Raw genomic sequence first — 13,218 nt, 5'->3', positions numbered from 1 at the left:
ATAGGGTTTGTTGCATGATTCACAAGCCAGAACCACACATTCCTCTGTTCAGATGACTTTTTCCAAAGTCACAACAACAATACAGTCCAACTCAACTATTCATCATGGCTAAGGCAAGCAAATGGAAAATGATGGTATGAAGGTAGGGAAAAAAGTGCACTGATTCATAACTGGTGGGAGTACAAACTACTAGTGAAGCTAATGTGGAAATCAGTGTGGAGGATCCCCCAAAAGCTATAAAAACATCTACCATGGTGCCCACCTATAGCACCCCTGGGTACATACTGAAAGAACTCTATACCCTGCCACAGAGGAACCATATTCACTGATGTCCTATTCACAATAATCAGGAAATGAAACAGCTTAGATCTCCATCAACTGACAAATGGATTAAGAAATGTGGTACGTGGACACAATAGAAAACTATTCAACTGTTAAGAAAGTTGAAATTATGAATTTGCAAGCAAACATATTAAGGGAGAACAATCATTCTGAATGAGGTCTCCAAGATCCAGAAAGATAATTGTCCTGTTTGCCTCATCTATGGATGCTAGATTTGGATGATATGCGTCATTGGGAATATTTATGAAGGTCAGGAAATTAGTAAGGGATCAAGTGAGGAGGGGATCCCAAGGGAGTAGAGAGATGTTGAGGTGTACTCCATTGTTATGTATTATAGTGCTCAATACTGGCCCCTGAGATCTGGTTGCCCCTCCCCAGGAGAAGATCTTCAGAGAAGTGGTAATGCTCATGTATACCATGTGATTCAATGTAAACCTGCCTCCCAAGTTATTGGTCAATAAAGATGCCTACAGCTTGTAGCTGGTCAGAAGAGATGTAGGTGGGGCTTTGGGTCATAGGCTTGGAGTATGAAGAGAGAATGAAGAGGAAATAAGAGAGAAAGGAGACGGCAGAAGACACTTTGGGGAAGGGGTGGATCATGAGAGCATGGCCATGAGTACCAGCCAGTTGGTTTAGGATCAGCCCTGGCAGAGCATGGCAAAACAGCATAGAGGTCTGAGACCTCCCCTGCTCTAGAGCTTTAAGGCTTATATAAAAGTTATTGTGTCTTTTATTTGGAAGTTAAATGAAATACTGTGGGGTAGAAAACCCCAATTAATGTTTATTATTACACACAGAGAGAGAACACAATAATATAAAGGAATAAAGGGGAATAATGGAGCAGGAAGGATTAAATTGATGGTAGAGAAGGGACTATGGAGAGGAATAACGAACATTAAAGACCTTTGGAAAGTCAGATGGAGACCTACTTGTTGTAGAAACTTTCTAAAATATGTACATACACATCTTACATACACATACATAAAAAGAGTTAAAGTGGAGTTACTCTATGGCAGAATAGTAATTTCCCTACAGTAGCCAACAAATTAAAAAAGCCCAATGCCCTGTATTGGTTACCTTTTTTGGAGTTTTTGGCCAGTGAGATTCCATTAACACCAAATATTGCAATCAGTTTACAACACTATTGGTTACTCTCCAGAACTTGGTTGTAAGCACCTTCTGCTGAAGATACCACATACTTCACTCATAGAACACAGAGACGTCAATCTGGTATTGACTAGCTTCATCTCTGCTGCTAGCTTTCATAGAGTTGGAAAGTTCTATGTTTGCTACTTGTGAAGGAAAAATAACCATCGGTCTTACCAGCTCTGAGCCTTGAGAGCTACTCTTACTAATGACTGGCCTTGTGCATGTGCACACACATAACACGCCACACACACATACACACACAAAGGCATACACAATACATATGCACACACACAGGAAGAACACATACAGAACACACATGCATGTGCACACACACATTATGCATACAGTAGCATATATACATGTAACAGCAATTAATTTTTTAAAAGGCTATGAGTGTCAAAGAAAACAAAGATTTATATGGGAAGGTTTGGAAGAAAGAAAGGAAAGGGAGAAATAGTGTAATTATAACCTCAAAATAGAAAAAAAAAGTACAAAAAAAATCACTAATCATTATGTGAATCCCACACCTGGTACTGTTAGCAACAACAAATAGTTGAGGTTAGACACATTATAGGCCTTAGTGGACAAACTACTATTATTACTCTGGTAATTGGATATAGCATTAAGATGACTCCTAAAGACTTATCATTAAATGCATAAAACAGGGCAGCTTTCAAGAAAAGCTTCTGGGTAGCAGATGAGAGTTAACGCAAAGTCCTAGAACTGGTACAGGGGCACAGAATAAAAGACAGTGAAATGCTCAGCTCTAAATGGGACGTCAACATCAACCCCTCCTCCCAAAGCATAGAGATTATTGCAGAAGAGGAGTTGGAAAGAGAGTAAGCTGTAGCTAGTAGATGTTATAAGGAAAGAGTGTTTCTCAGACACAGCAGGGCAGACACACACATAGACTCATAGGATTTACAACAGCATACAAAGATCCACACAAGCTTGGGCCAGACAAAATCCATGTATGAAAGGAGAAGGGTGTGGATGAAGTCCTACCACTAGCAGAGAAGCTATTGATAGTTGATAGCTACTGAAGAGGAACTCAGTTTTCCTTAAAGCTGTGCACCTTGATAGGCTGAATATTTTCTCTTGGATCCCACACACCTCAGAGAGTATGGGAAACACAAATAGGATGACAAGGATTTAAAACAAAAAGGGAAGTCTCAAAGTTGGATGGATACAGAAGGAGGAGTAGATAGGGTGGATTTCAGGTGGATTGTTTTGTTTGTTTTTTGTTTGTTTTGTTGTTGTTTGGTTTTATTTTGTTTGGTTTTATTTTGTTTTGCTTTGCTTTGCTTTACTTTGCTTTATTTAAACTTAAAGACTAGGTGCATGTATAGCAGCACCCATTAAACCCCCGAACAATGTACACACTGCTCATCCATGCTTCAGTTTAAACACACCTTTGGTATGATTTAAAGGTTAAACATGTATCTCTTTAGGCAGCTCTTTCTCCATATATGCACCTCATTTTACTTTATTTATTACAATTGTTAAATAAAATCTGTGCACTGCCTTTAAAGAAAGGCTGCAGTCAAAATAACTAAAGCCCTGCGTCTTTAGCTAACTAGGTAACTTCTTTTCCTTCTGTCTCTGAAAATAGAAGGCAGGTCAAAATATGAAGGTTCTTCCATATAAGATGGAGACAATTCAGCAAAAATGGAGCAGTGAGTTAGCATCTCAGTTCTTCATAAGGTATAGGCTGACCAACAAAGATCTGGAGAAACACAAATCAAAGAAAGTTATTTGTTTCCATCCTATGGGGGAACTATCTGTCTTTTCACTCCTGGCTATATTCTTATGGGTGGTAAAAAGAAAGAAAAATAAAAGAAGGAAAGAAGAAATGATGGAAGGAAGGAAGGAAGGAAGGAAGGAAGGGAGGGAGGGAGGGAGGGAGGGAGGGAGGGAGGGAGGAAGGAAGGAAGGAAGGAAGGAAGGAAGGAAGGAAGGAAGGAAGGAAGGAAAGAAGGAAAGAAGGAAAGAAGGAAGGAAAAATGGACGGAGGTAGGGAGGGAGAGGAGGAAGGAAGGAGAGAAGGAAGAAAGGAAGGGATAGAAAGAAGGACACCAAGGAACTGAGTTATCAGCTCACCATGCCTTGTGACCCTTTAGACTTTCAGAGTCTATCTCTAAACTGCTTTAGAAAGTTAGAAAATTTTTCATTGATAATTTCCCAGATGGTTGCATTCCACTGAAAAAATATCAGCTAGAGACAGCTAATAAGAGTCTGATGTCTAGGATACTATCAGATAAAGTCCCTGGCATGAAGTGTATACTCTGGTTCATGTACTCTCCCATTTCTCACATTTTTTGGTCTTTTGTTTGGATCCTACCCAACAGCTTGCATACATTTCAAGAATTTTGTCTAGAACATTGCCGATCCCTAAAATTGCCCATAAATCACTGTGGGGAGATTCTAACCATCGTGTGTTTTGCCATATGAACTTTTGTGTGACTATTCAATGGGACAGAATGTGAGGCTTATCCAAAGCTTAAAAAAAATTACAGTTAGAAATGGTGCCTGCCAAGCACATCACTGGACTTGTGCAAATATGAGTGGAACCTGAACAGAGACTTCTGATCCATCTCTGTACCCACAGCCTAAGACCCTCACAACAAGGGGCAAACACACAAGCAATGGCAGGTGGTTCTAAGGCTGTGCTGAGGACACAAGCTACTTTAATTTGATATCAGTTTCCTTGGAAGACATTCTAATTTAGGGGAGTGTCAATTGCTTTTCATAAAACAGTCAGAGATGGTGGTTGAATAGTGAAATACTTGAGACAATCAACCCAGACATCTTGCCTGTGTCATTAGTACCCAGGGAACTGTCCCCATGTCTGCAGGAATAATCTATAAGTGAGAAAGTAACACGTAGGATGTGTGTGCCTATGGTACTGGTACCAGTGTGGAAGGATATATGGAATTTTACTTAAACTTCATATAATGAGGGATTGACTCTCTAGGTGTGAGACTTGGATGCTGAGCTACATGGAAAAATATATGTAGTAGAAGAAATCCAAACACTGGTGCAGTAGTGCCACTGAAACCCAGAACAGGTAGGAAACCTATAATCCTGCAGATTCCTGGGCTGGCTACTGGAGTTCAATAGTTAGTGCATACAGCTGAAGATACGCATAGCATCATAGCTCACTAAGTCATGACATCTATTCTCTGTGTCTGCAAGGAATCTGTTCTAAAGAAGCTATGAGAATAAAATAGACTCTTGTTTGCCTCTCTGGCTGGCCATCCCATGCTCTGAAACCAATAATCAAACTAGAAATCAGAGACTCTCACATGGAATTTCAGAGTGAACCATCATTGCCTTCCAGATATTAACCACAGACTTCTGAACATAGTCCTCCCTAATAGCTGCTGAATGAAGCTGAATTCTGAAAGAAACAGCTATATTCTTCTTATCCAGACTGGGAACTGCTTCGGCCTGCTCCCAATCATAATAAATGGGAGTATGCTACATTTTCCCTTATACAGAGAAGAACTGAATGATCAATTTAACTCTTAGAGAGCTCAGAACCTGTTGGTGGGATCAGTAAGGGTGGAAGGTGGCAGGATGAAGCTTAGAAGTTTTCCTCATTCATTTTCTGTATCCTTGTAACACTGCTGTCGCTGCAATCAATAGTCAGAACATTCGAGGGAGCAGAAGGTATTTCTTCTAATAAGGGGTACCTGGCTTGTCTTTATAATCTAGCTATCGGAAATGGTGCTTCAAAGACACTGGTGAAGTTGTATACTTTTTAAGAATATTTATTTACTTACTTTTGGAAGTTTTTGTGCACGTATATAGTGTAACTGATCAAATCCACCCAGACTTTCCCCCACCCACTTCTAACCTATGTCTTCTGATGCTTCGCCTTCTGAGCTCGCTGTCCTCTTTTTCTTACGTGTAGCTCTGAGTCCAATATCATACTGTACATATGTACATGCGTGTGGGGCAATACATTAGAGCAAGGGAAACCTGCCAGCATCCACCCCCCTAAAACATAAGTGATGTTTTCTCCCCCTATATCGAAGAACTACCAATTGCTTCTTAGCTGGGGAAGGGGGTCACATTCATACTGCAACTGTGAACTGGTTTTCTGTAGCTCTTCTGTGAGTTAACACAGTTCCTGTAAATTCAGTGATAGAACAGCATCCACAGCGTGCCTCCCCACCCACTCACTCTTCTGCTCTCTCCAACTCTGTTTCTGCTGTGTCTCAGATACTTGATATCAATACCCATTTGAAGCCCTATCTCATCTTCCCCCTCTCTCTTCTCTCTTCCTCTCTCTCCTCCTTCTCTCCTTCTCTCTTCTCCCTCACAGTTGCCAACATGAAATGTTCATGAAGACGCTATGTGGGAACATGAAATCCTAAAACCCAAGTAAAAAATATAATAGAAGAAGACAGTGGAAGAGCTGTGAGATTGAAGAACAGGGGAAAAGTATGCTGAGAGTTAAACATTTCAGCTGGGATGAAGGCAGATATGAGGAATGGAAGATTATGACATACGTTAACCAAAACCACAATTGTACAATTTTTAACATTTAGTTATGCCTTAGTTTCTAGGCCAATAGTATTATAGTATTAGATATAAAATAAATTATACATCAAATATCAAAGTGCATAGAACATTCTGACACTCAGTGCATGCTAATTATCCACATACTCTCCTTTCTCACCAATGTCTCACAAGCACTTGTGTCTCCCAGGGTCACTTTCATTCACTTGGAACACCAGGGAATAGCTCACATCTTTCTCCTTATTAAATAAACACAGAGAACTTAGAAAGGATATGTCATGAAAGAGAAAGAAAAGAGTGTATAAAAAGGTGAAAGATTCATGAAAGGAAATGATAAAAACTCCTGGAAAAAAAAAACCCAAACCAGATATTCAATAATTTGGATGTCCTACACCAGACACATTTTATCCTAAATGTGATTCTTGCCTTTTTTGGTTCAATATATTTAATAAATCCAAAATTCTTTCTCTTTATATCATGGAGAAATCTTTAAAGTAGACAGAGGGAAAAATAAATAGAAAAGAAGGAACTATATTTAGCCATGCCTTGGCTCATTGAAGTCCTAATGGTTTCATGTGGTTTTTTTTGATAAGGCCAAAACTCTCCATCACAGCACGTCCATATGCTTAAAATATAATGATGGCAAAGAGTGATGCCCCCTGTGCTCCATTTTAAATGCCTCTGGAGCATGGATTCCTCATGGCTCCACTGTCTGTCTGACTCACAGGCCCCTATATCTCTTCCATTTAGAGATAACAAATCATATGCAGAAAAAATGATGGGGCCTCTAAGCAACAACTTAGTGCCTCAGCATCATGGGCTTGCCCTGGTTCTAATCAGGGAGAGTGACTTGGCTGATAACAGTCATTTTAATACCAGCGTAGGACCCCAAGTCCCTTTCATTCTATAACCCTGCATACTTCAAGCTTTTACACCAGCTGCCTTAAGTTTCTTCCATGAGTTACATTCATGATGGACTATAGTGTAGAAGAAGAAGAAGAAGAAGAAGAAGAAGAAGAAGGAGGAGGAGGAGGAGGAGGAGGAGGAGGAGGAGGAGGAGGAGGAGGAGGAGGGAAGGAGGGAGGGAGGGAGGGAGGGAGGAAGGAAGGAAGGAAGGAAGGAAGGAAGGAAGGAAGGAAGACATTCCTTGAGTTGCTATTGGCCATGGTGTTTTAGCACAGCAATAGAAAGCAAATTAGGACAATATAAACTCAAGAAGGCTCTTGTACATCTCTCTGAATTTTTCATGAGCCCTCCACCAACAGCACAAAGTTCTACTATACTTTCAATTGTCTACAACTTTGTGACCACACCCTTGAAAGATGTGTCTATATTACTGCCTCTCTTAATGATGTAGAGCTCCCAGTGATAAACAGCAGTCCTCCTTTACCATGCTGTATACTATAAGCATATCTTAATTTTATTGACTATTGCAAAATAAGTTTAACACTTACTCTTATATGGAAATACAAAGTAATGCACCTTATGCATGAATCTATATTTTTTATATTAACTATAACAATATCTAAACAAATGAATCAACTCATAAAGAGATACTAATGATGTTATCAAATAATATTCTTGTTCGTTTGTTTATTTGATTTTTTGAGACAAGGTTTCTCTGTGTAGCCCTGGCTGTCCTGGAACTCACTTTGCAGACCAGGCTGGCCTAGAACTCAGAAATCTGCCTGCCTCTGCCTCCCAAGTGCTGGGATTGAAGGCATGAGCCACCACCCATATTATTCTGGCATAATATTCTATTCCATTCCATACCTAGATAGAAAGAGTTTGAGAAAATGAAGTTATTGTCCCTCCCTAACTATTCATGTATATAGACCAACAAATGATCTTATTTTACTTAAATTGTTTCCACTTTTCACAATTTAAGGACTAGTGGATCTTAAGTAACATATCTAATTTGTATTGGTTTCAGAACAGAACATTTTGCAAATTTAGAGCTAAAAATGATTTGATGATGGTTTCACTTCTAGTCCCACACTCAACAAATGTGATATATATATATATATACATGCATACACATCGGAAAAATAAAGCAGAACCTGCGGAAGATGGCTGATGAGTCTATTTACTATAACAGAACACAGTGCTAAGAGGGTGTCCTGTTTATTTTTACTTTTCTCACTGAAAAACTTAACAGAAGCACAGCCACTCCATTCCCTCAGATGTGTGAAGAAAATTGAGGCTCATCACAAAAAAGAAAAAGTCCAGTTCACTTTATAGATATATATATTTACGTATTTTTGCATCTCAAACAAGCAGAATTTTAAAAATACAGCTCTTAATAAATCCTCAAAAATATTTATGTTCCAAATTTAGCAATTCATCAAACAGTGGTTTTAAATACCACATGATTGTCTTTCTCTTTCTTTATCTAGTTGGGTAATTTTTAAAGATATTATTTTTATTCATCAAAAGAAGTTAGCTCTTTTGGAAATATCTCAACTTAGCTGAATTGGTCATCTTCTAAGTACAATAATATCATATTAATTACATATAAAATACAAATTAGCTTTTAAGATATTTCATTGGATCGCTCTTAGTTATATATATGTCTGTATCTATATTATTTTTAGCTCTCTGTGTGCAGTATGCACACAGTGCCCATGGAAACCAGAAGACATTGCCATATCCCTGGGATTCTGATCACCTGACTTTGGAGTTGGAAATGGTCGGCTCCAGGATATGTTCCTTTCTTGGTCTTGGCACAGTGTCCCCCAACAGTTCTAGACTTCATCTGCTGACCCTGTTCCCTTCACAGAGCTCACAGACTGTGTTGTGTTCCATCCCCAGAGGCATTCTGGGGCCTGAGGGTGAGCCCAGCCCCAGAGCCTTGGTCAAGTCCTTACCCCCTGCAGTGTAGGACAGAATTGATTGTGACCAAGTTCCTGCTGGTGACAGATGCTGGCTTCCTTTTGATTCTCAGTCTGATTTTCTCTCTGCCTCTCCTGGTGGACTGATGGTCTGTAGACCTCTGATCTCAGCAGCATGAGCAGCGACCAAGAACCTGGTTCTAGATCTCTTGGTCTGTTCTGCTGCCAGTTCATCTATTTTATCTCAAATCAGTTAGGAATTCCAGGCCAAGGACAATGGATATCTGTGCTGGTAAGCCGTGTACTTCTGTTTTAATGTTTAACTCGGGCTGAAACTCTAGAATGGAAACTATAAACTTCCTATCAGCATCTGCTTGAATATTTATGGATCTATAAATTAGAAAGCACTTACCTCCCAATGTGTATGCAATGTTTTCCTATCTGAGGGTAGTATTAACTCAGTAGAATATAAAATCTTTTAAATATACATACTCACTGGTTTCTATATAAATGTTTATAAAAACTGAATAATCTTTTGTTTTAAACCCTAGAAAATAAGAACATTGGATTTCTCTTGTATATTAAGTTATTAACATTTTTTTTGTAAAATTTTTCTCAGAATCATTTTGCAATTCTTGTCTTTTTCCTCCCAAGTTTTGTTTCTCTTTCACGTTCGTTCTTTTTCCTCATCTGGATTTCCTTCTTTGTTTCTGTTTCATTACTCCCTCTGGACCTCACTGCCTTTCTTGCCCTATGAGGGCTTATCTACATGCAGGAGTCCAGAAAGCCACGCCCTGGCCACCATGCACCATTGCTGTCGTTCCTGGCTGCTGGTTGCCTGTGGATGAAAGGAGAGATTATGTGTGGGGAGTTTGGATATGTTCCTAGAACTGTGACCCAAATCTTGACTCCTTGTCACAAATTCAGTGAGATTGCAATTACTCCATCCCTCTGATAAGAATCTTTCTCTTATGATACTTTATGCAACAGTTACACAAAGAAACTAGGATGAATTCTGCAGAAGGGGACACTGTCATGGAGACAGCTTGTGTTTCAGTCTCAGAGACTCACCCTGGGAGTCGAAAGTTAAAGGGAGTGGAATGAACTGACTGCTTTGCCCCTGCTGTAACCAAATACTGGGCAAGGAGCAACCTAGGGGAGGAAGAGTTTACTCTGTTTGGAGTGTGAGAAAATGCAGTTGGTCGAGGTGAGGAAAACATGGAGCCAGGCATGGGAAATACGTGACCACATTACACCTACAGTGAGGTCAGGAAGTAGCCTGGCTCCATAGACTCACTTCCTCCAGGAGGCTCCACCCACTAAAGGTTCTACAACCCTTGAAAACAACACCAGGTAAAGACCAAGTGTTGAAATCCCATGAGCCCTTGGGACAGTTCACATTCCAGCCATATTAGGAAATTCTTAAGTGATAAATGTAATGAAGAGGGATAGGATCTGAAGGCTATGTTTCATAAATGTAAATTAGAGGGATGGGTTGGGTGAGAATTGGACACATACATAGTACATTGTGGTTTAAAAAGTCTGGTTCCCTCTCATTAAAAATTCCAGCCTGCCATTAAGAATTGATATCAATAGGTCAGACCTGAAAGCAGAAGCAGAAACGAGGTTGGGTGTGAAAAGAGTAGTAAGGAGAACAATGTAAGAGAAGCTAGTAGGAGCAATGTGTAATGGTGTGTGTGTGTGTGTGTGTGTGTGTGTGTGTGTGTGTGTGTGTGTGTGTGTGTGTATGAAAGTGTCATAACAGAACTCTGCCCTTTGCATGGGAACTAACAATGTTAAAATGTTATCTTAACAGGAAAAACAGCAACCTTGCCAATGTGAGAAGACGCATCAATTATGAGTTGCATGTTTTTGCAGGCCCGAAAATACCCCATTGATCTTTAATCTAAATGGGGTATCAAGGCCAGCAAGATGGCTCAGCAAATAAAGGGTTTCCCATCAAGCTGATGAGCTGTGTTTATTTGATTCCCCAGAAGCCACACTGTGGAAGGAGAGAATCTACTCCTGCAAGATCCTCTGACCTCCACGAGGTACAGGGTAGCAAGTACCCTCCTCCACCCACATACTCATGAAATAAATAGAAGCTTTAAAAAAAAAGAAGAAGATAATTTTTAAATAAATATGAAAGATTCAGGAACTCACACCTTTGAGAAAACTGGGTGATATGTAGGGCTATCACTTGCTGTGTGGTGGGGGAAATTAAAGACACTGAGTTGCTGAATGCATGTGAAGAAGTGTGTTTACACAGCACAGAAATCTTCACACCTTGGGCACTCAGAACAGTGGTGACAGGAGGCGAGGGTTTTCCAGGGAGACAAGGGGTGGGTGAGGTTCCCAACAAATGAAGCATGTAAAATTCAGGGAATGATGCATGCTGCCAGGGCAGTGGTTCTCAACCTAGGGGCCGAGATCCCTTTGGGGTCTTTCATAGGGGTCACCTAAAACCATTGGAAAACAAAAATATTTATACTATGTTTCATAATGATAGTGAAATTACAGTTATGAGATAGCAATGAAAATAATTTATGGTTGGGGATCACCACAACATGCGGAAGGTTGAGAAATGCTCTAGGGTATAAAACACCCTAAACTATCCACCAACAGCATTATACTATTAATGCTTCTGATGTACTCGTGTAGGAAGTTTTACTTATTTGGTGAAACCACAAAAGTTAAAAAGTAGAGAAATTATAAAACCAAGATTCAAACTCCTGCTTCAGTGGAACTGGCTGCTTAGAAGGTGCACAGTGGAAGGATATAATCAAAGGAAATTAGTCCTCTACCCTGGGGTGCTGTTTGCAGAGCAGGGACCATGGGACATTGCTATATGATGAAAGACAACTGACTAGATGATGTAGCCTGTTCCTGGATAAGAATATGACAGGAATATATCCTGAGAACTTGGGCCCAGCAAAGTGGTTCCCGCAAAGAAGAGTGGCAAGAAGAGGAAGGTCCACTCTGCCATCAACGAGGTGGTGACCTGAGAATAAACCATCAGCATTCACAAGCGCATCCATGGAGTGAGCTTCAAGATGCATGCCCCTTGAGCACTCAAAGAAATCTGGGAATCTGCCATGAATGAGATTGTGACTCCACATGCATGAATTGATACCAGGCTCAATAAAGCTATCTGGGCCAAGGGAATAAGGAATGCTTTGTATTGTATCTGAGCATGTTTGTCCAGAAAGCCCAAGGAATATGAGAATTCATCAGAAAAGCTCTATGCATTGGTAACTTAGGTGCCTGTTACCACATTCAAAACTCTACAGACAATGTGGATGAGAATAAATCTGTTGAATGTCAAATAAAGTTGCAGAACTGCCTCCCCACCTCCCAAAAGAGAGTACGGCCTGAGAAATGCATAGAAAGAACCCAGTTTTGTGTGAGGTTCAGTTGAAGAAAAATGTAGACTGCACTACCATGCCCAGGTTATCGCCTCCAGATTTATAAGTCAAAATTCTAAATTCAATATGAAATTTGGGGATTACAACTCTCTATCCTCTTGTTAAGGCAAAGACAATGTCTAATTTTATAAACAGGAATGTCTATAATATGAGAAAGCCCAGTACATGAAAACAAGAAAAGTATAAATCCACTCTAATCTCACCAAAAAAAAAAAAAAAACACTGGCAAAGTATCACACTGATGTAAGAATGATTAATAATAGCCGCAATATCTTCTTAACAACAAAAATTCTGAAAAATCTCCAAGGCCGTTTTTGTATATTAAATGGCTCCAAGATACTTGATGAATGAGCTGGAAATCTTTAAGTGACAACACTGAGAATTTTTCAGGAAAGAATTCCTAAAGTTCAGTCTCTAAGGGTCTGATGTTTTCGTCAGGGAAGACCCCAGTGGAAGATCTCACTTAGAAAATCTTTGTGTTTCTGCTTCAAACTTCTGTGTTGTGTTGTTACTATGTGCGTGGGCAGGTAAGCCAATACCTGGGCAGTCATGTCATCCTTTAACATGCAGAAAAGCCACCAGCTATAGACAAGAAGTGAAAACTATAAAAGAATCAACCCTCAGATCACCTGGATACCACTGAATCCCCATTCAAACTTTCTGTGAGTTTCTGCCGCTCACAAACATACACAAACTTAGGATAAGGCTTAGTCTACAAAGGTGAACAGGAGGTCCTGAGTCCAAACCCCAGATCTCATGTAAAACAAGAGGGTTTTGGTGAGATGTGCCTGTTACTCAAGCACTAGGGGGGCAGAAACAGGTAGGTCCCAAGGGCTCAGTGGCCAGTCAGTCTACGTCATTTGGCGAGACCCTGTCAAACATTAGAAATAATAAACAATAGAAAAGTAGAGGGCACTTAAGAAACAACAGAAAAGATTGCACAT

The 13,218-nt window shown here is 40.0% G+C and overlaps 1 pseudogene; it reads left to right on the top strand.

The window, feature by feature from the left end:
* Positions 1–3,139: 3,139 nt before the first annotated feature.
* Positions 3,140–12,178, top strand: Gm43308 (annotated as a pseudogene).
* Positions 12,179–13,218: the final 1,040 nt, after the last annotated feature.

This window comes from Mus musculus, chromosome 3 (assembly GCF_000001635.26).
Source record: "Mus musculus strain C57BL/6J chromosome 3, GRCm38.p6 C57BL/6J".
NCBI classification, from domain to species: Eukaryota; Metazoa; Chordata; class Mammalia; order Rodentia; family Muridae; genus Mus; species Mus musculus.
Note: the sequence above shows the minus strand (reverse complement) of the source record. Positions and strands in the feature narration are given on the sequence as shown.